Here is a 6,126-nt window from a genome sequence, read left to right as displayed (position 1 = left end):
TGAGAGCTTTTCCCCTAAGGTCAGGAACGCGGCAGGGATGTCCACTCTCACCACTGCTATTCAACATAGTATTAGAAGTCCTAGCCACAGCAATCAGACAACAAAAAGAAACCAAAGGCATCCAAATCGGCAAAGAGGAAGTCAAACTCTCACTCTTTGCAGATGATATGATACTGTATGTGGAAAACCCAAAAGACTCCACCCCAAAACTGCTAGAACTCATACAGGAATTCAGTAAAGTAGCAGGATATAAAATCAATACACAGAAATCAGTGGCATTCCTATACACCAACAACAAGACAGAAGAGAGACAAATCAAGGAGTCTATCCCATTTACAATTGCACCCAAAACCATTAGATACCTAGGAATAAATCTAACCAAAGAGGCAAAGGATCTGTACTCAGAAAACTATAAAATACTCATGAAAGAAATTGAAGAAGACACAAAGAAATGGAAAAACGTTCCATGCTCATGGATTGGGAGAATCAACATTGTGAAGATGTCAATGCTACCTAGAGCAATCTACACATTCAATGCAATCCCCATCAAAATACCATCCACTTTTTTCAAAGAAATGGAACAAATAATCCTAAAATTTGTATGGAACCAGAAGAGACCCAGAATAGCCAGAGGAATACTGAAAAAGAAAAGCAAAGCTGGCGGCATCACAATTCCGGACTTCCAGCTCTATTACAAAGCTGGCATCATCAAGACAGTATGGTACTGGCACAAAAACAGACACATAGATCAATGGAACAGAATAGAGAGCCCAGAAATGGACCCTCAACTCTATGGTCAACTTATTTTTGACAAAGCAGGAAAGAATGTCCAATGGCAAAAAGACAGTCTCTTCAACAAATGGTGTTGGGAAAATTGGACAGCCACATGCAGAAGAATGAAACTGGACCATTTCCTTACACCACACACAAAAATAGACTCCAAATCGTTGAAAGACCTAAACGTGAGACAGGAGTCCATCCAAATCCTAAAGGAGAACACAGGTAGCAACCTTTTCGACCTTAGCCGCAGCAACTTCTTCCTAGAAACATCGCCAAAGGCACGGGAAGCCACGGCAAAAATGAACTACTGGGATTTCATCAAGATAAAAAGCTTCTGCACAGCAAAAGAAACAGTCCACAAAACCAAAAGACAACTGACAGAATGGGAGAAAATATTTGCAAACGACATATCAGATAAAGGGCTAGTATCCAAAATCTATAAAGAACTTATCAAACTCAACACCCAAAGAACAAATAATCCAATCAAGAAATGCGCAGAAGACATGAACAGACATTTCTCCAAAGAAGACATCCAAATGGCCAACAGGCACATGAAAAAGTGCTCAACATCACTCGGCATCAGGGAAATCCAAATCAAAACCTCAATGAGTTACCACCTCACACCCGTCAGAATGGCTAAAATTAACAAGTCAGGGAACGACAGATGTTGGCGGGGATGTGGAGAAAGGGGAACCCTCCTACACTGTTGGTGGGAATGCAAGCTGGTGCAACCACTCTGGAAAACAGTATGGAGGTTCCTCAAACAGTTGAAATTAGAGCTACTGTTCGATCCAGCAATTGCACTACTGGGTATTTACCACAAAGATACAAATGTAGGGACCCGAAGGGGTACGTGCTCCCCAATGTTTATAGCAGCAATGTCCACAATAGCCAAACTGTGGAAAGAGCCAAGATGCCCATCGACAGATGAATGGATAAAGAAGAAGTGGTATATATACACAATGGAATATTATGCAGCCATCAAAAGGAATGAGATCTTGCCATTTGCAACGACGTGGATGGAACTGGAGGGTGTTATGCTGAGTGAAATAAGTCAATCAGAGAAAGACACGTATCACATGACCTCACTGATATGAGGAATTCTTAATCTCAGGAAACAAACTGAGTGTTACTGGAGTGGTTGGGGGTGGGAGGGATGGGGTGGCTGGGTGACAGACATGGGGGAGGGTATGTGCTACGGTGAGCGCTGTGAATTGTGCAAGACTGTTGAATCACAGATCTGTACTTCTGAAACAAATAACGCAACATATTTTAAGAAAAGAGAAAAAGAAGAAGATAACAGGAGAGGAAGAAAAGGGGAGTATGTCAGAGGGGGAGACGAATCATGAGAGATGATGGACTCTGAAAAACAAACTGAGGGTTCTAGAGGGGAGGGGGTAGGGGGATGGGTTAGCCTGGTGATGGGTATTGAGGAGGGCACGTTCTGCATGGAGCACTGGGTGTTATGAACAAACAATGAATCATGGAACACTGCACCAAAAACTAATGATGTAATATATGGTGATTAACATAACAATAAAAAAATTAAAAAATATGTCAAAAAAAATAAAAAATAAAAAAATAAAATAAAAGATTTTATTTATTTGAGAGAGAGAGAGAGATCACAAGCAGGGGGTAGGGGTAGAGGGAGAAGCAGACTCCCTGCTGAGCAGGGAGCCTGATGTGGGACTCGATCCCAGGACCCTGGGATCATGACCTGAGCCGAAGGCAGACACTTAACCAACTGAGCCACCCAGGCATCCAGTTTTATCACTATTTTTTATTTTAGCCATTCTGGTAGGAGTATAGTAATATCTTGTATTTTTAATTTGCTTTTCTCTAGTGGCTAATTATGTTGAATATTACTGAACACATTTATTTGCTGTCTTCATAACCTTTTCAGTGAAATAGTTGATCTTTTGCCTATTTTCTAATTGGATTGCTTATTTTTTTACTATTGAATTTTAGAGTTGTTTACATGTTATAGATACTATTCTTTTGTAAGACATGTGGTTTGCAAGTATTTTTTCCAAGTCTGTAGCTTGTCTTTTTTGTCCTTTCAAAAGTATCTTTTGCAGAGCAAAAGTTTTTATTTTGATCAAATGTAATTAATTCATTTTCCCTTCTATAAATCATGCTTTTAGATCCCAACTATTTTCTCCTGTATTTTTTTTAAAAGTTTTATAATTTTATGTTTCACATTTAAGTCAATGATGCATTTTGAGATAATTTTTATCTAAGATGTGAGGTTTAGGTAAAGGTTATATTTTAGTTGATAGATGTCTAGTTACTCTAGCATCTTTAGTTAAAAAAGCTGTTCTTCCTCCATTGAATTGCTTTTGCATCTTTGTAAAAAGTCAGTTGAACATATTTATATGATCTACTTATGGGCTCTTTATTGGGTCCCATTGACCTATGTATATCTCTACTTATGCCACACAGTCTTCAATACTTTAGCTATATAATAAGTTTTGAAATTGGGTAGGCCGATTCCTCCGTTTATATTCTTCTTTTTTAAAATTATGTTAACTACTGAAGTTTCTTTGCCTTTTCATATGACATTTACAATAAACTTCTCTATGTCTACAAAACAATTTTGTTGGTATTTTAATAAGAAATGCATTTAGGGTGCCTGGGTGCCTCAGTTGGTTAAGTGTCTGCCTTTGGCTCAGGTCATGATCTCAGGGTCCTGGGATCAAGTCCCACATTGGGTTCCCTGCTCAGTGGGGGAGCCTGCTTCTCCCTCTGCCTCTCCTCCCTGCTTGTGCTTTCTTTCTCTATATATATATCTCAAATAAATAAATAAAATCTTAAAAAAAAAGAAATGCATTTAACCTAGATGTCAATTTAAGGACAATTGAAATCTTCACTATGTTGAGTCTTCCAAACCTTGAACAGAATGTATCTATTTATTTAGATCTTCTTTGATTTATTTCATCAGCATGTTGTATTTTTCAGCATGTAAGTCCTACACACATTGTTTTAGGTTCACACCTAATCATTTCTCTTAAGCAATTTTAAATGGGATTGAATTTTAATCTTTTTTTCTACGTGTTTATCATCAACATATAGAAAGACAATTATTTTTTGGATGTTTATCTTTTATCCTTCGAGCTTGCTGAATTGACTTATTTTCTAGGAGTTTTTAGTAGAATCCTTGGGATTTTTGTGTAGACAATCACGTCATCTGCAAATAGGAAGCACTGTATTGCTTCCTTTCTAATCTGTATATTTATTTCCTTTCCTAATCTGATTGCACTGGCTAGGATTCCAGAACCATGTTGAATATATAAGAGCAGATATTTCGCCTTCTTCCTAATCATAGGGGGAAAGCATTCAAATTCTTTACCATTAAGTATTGGTTGTAGATTTTTTATAGATGCTCTTTATCAAGTTGAGGAAGTTTCCCTCTTCTCCAATTTTTCTGAGAATTTTCATTATGAATAGTGTTGAATTTTGGTCAAACGCATTTTCTGTATCAATTGATATCATATGGTTTTTCTTCTTTAGTCTGTTAATATGGTGGATCATATAATAGCTTTTGTGGACTGAACCAATCTTGCATCACTGTAATAAACCCCACTTGGCCATGGCATATAATTCCTCATATAGATTACCTAATTCTATTTGCTAATATGTTACAGATTTTTATGTCTAATTTCATGAGGGATATCGGACTGTAGTTTTCTTTTTCTTTACTATTTTTATATAGTTTTAGTATCAGTGTAATACTAGCTCCATAAAATGAATTAAGATGTATTCCCTTGTCTTCTCTTTTCTGGAAGAGACTGTGCATAATTTGTTTTAATTCTTTCTTAAAAGTTCAGTGGAATTTCCTAGTAAAATGATTTGGGCCTGGTGATTTCTTTTTCATGAGTTTTTAAATTATGAATTCAGTTTTCTTAATAGTTGCAGGACCCTGGGCCTCTTTTCCTCTCTGGCCACAGTAGAGAGCTGCCGCCAAGTCTGCCCACCACCGCCATGTCTGCCCACCTACAACGGACGATTGCGCGGAACCTCTCCAGTTTCCTGATTAAGAGGAACAAGCAAACAGCACTGAACCCAGTAACCTGAAGGCTCACAACTCATCCCACTACAACAAGCTGATTCACCATAAGACTGTGGGCGTGGAGCCAGTGGCCGAGGGCAGACCTGTAGTGGTGGTCGTGAAATGGAGATGGGCCCTGCGAAAACCCACCACCTTCTACGTAGGGACCAGCATCAGTGAGAATGCACTGGCTACCCTCCGCAGCATCAGGCACATCATCTGCAAGAACAAGTACCGCCCAGATCTGCGCATGGCTGCCATTCCCATAGCCAGAGCCATCCTGCAAAGTGGAAGCGGCCAGCCCCATCAGGAGCTCCTGAGGACCTAACCCCCCCTCCAAAGCAATAAAGATGTCAACCACGGGGCGGGGGAGAGGGGGGAAGATAGTTGCAGAACTATTTAAATTATCTATTTCATATCTAGTTATTTGTGGTAGTTAGTGCTTTTTAAGAAATTGATCCATTTCATCTAAGTCCTCAAGCTTATCTGAGTAATTTAGTGTTAGACAATTTTCCTTTTTATGTCTGCCGGATCTATAGTGATATCCCCTGTTTACTATTAATATTGATAATTTGTGCCTTCTCTTTTTATCAATTGGTAAATTTTATTGACCTTTGCAAAAAAGTTTTTGTTTTATTGTTTTTCTCCTTTCCATTTTATTTATTTCTGTCCTTATATCCTTCTGTCGGCTTCCTTTATGTTTATTTTTGCTCTTCTTTTTCTACGTTCTTAAGGTCAGAGACTTGCTCTCTTTTCTCACGTATATAATGCTATAAATTTCCTTCTTGGTACTGATCTAGCTGTGTCACACAAATTTTGGTATGTTCTATTTTCATTTTCATTCAATCCAATATATTTTTTTTTATTTTCCTTCAGACTGTTTCTTTAACCCATAATTTATTTAGAAGTCTGTTTTTAAGTTGAATATTTGATAATTTTTCTATTATTTTTCTGTTCTTAACTTCCAATTTGATTTCATTTTGATCAGAGAACCCACTTTGATGACTTTAATTCTTTTAACTTTGCTGAGGTTTGTTTTATGGCCCAGGATATAGTATACCTTTCAGTCTTGAGCTATTTTCCCTGTCTTCCAGGACTCTGAGGACAAGAATGTTAGATCTTCAGGTATAATCCCAGAGATCTATTAATTTTTTCACTCAGTCTATTTTCTCTCCATTGTTCAGATTGAAAAATTTTTATTGTCTTTATTCAACTTCACTGATTGTTTCCTCCATCCCCTTCATTCTGCTTTTGAGCCCATTCACTGAGTTTTTAACTTTATTCTTCACTTCTAAACT

At 37.7% G+C, this 6,126-nt stretch overlaps 1 pseudogene; it reads left to right on the top strand.

Annotated features, from left to right (window-relative positions):
- The first annotated feature begins 4,761 nt into the window (after positions 1 to 4,761).
- LOC113920128 lies at positions 4,762 to 5,467 on the top strand (annotated as a pseudogene).
- Positions 5,468 to 6,126: the final 659 nt, after the last annotated feature.

This window comes from Zalophus californianus, chromosome 3 (assembly GCF_009762305.2).
Source record: "Zalophus californianus isolate mZalCal1 chromosome 3, mZalCal1.pri.v2, whole genome shotgun sequence".
NCBI classification, from domain to species: domain Eukaryota; kingdom Metazoa; phylum Chordata; class Mammalia; order Carnivora; family Otariidae; genus Zalophus; species Zalophus californianus.
Note: the sequence above shows the minus strand (reverse complement) of the source record. Positions and strands in the feature narration are given on the sequence as shown.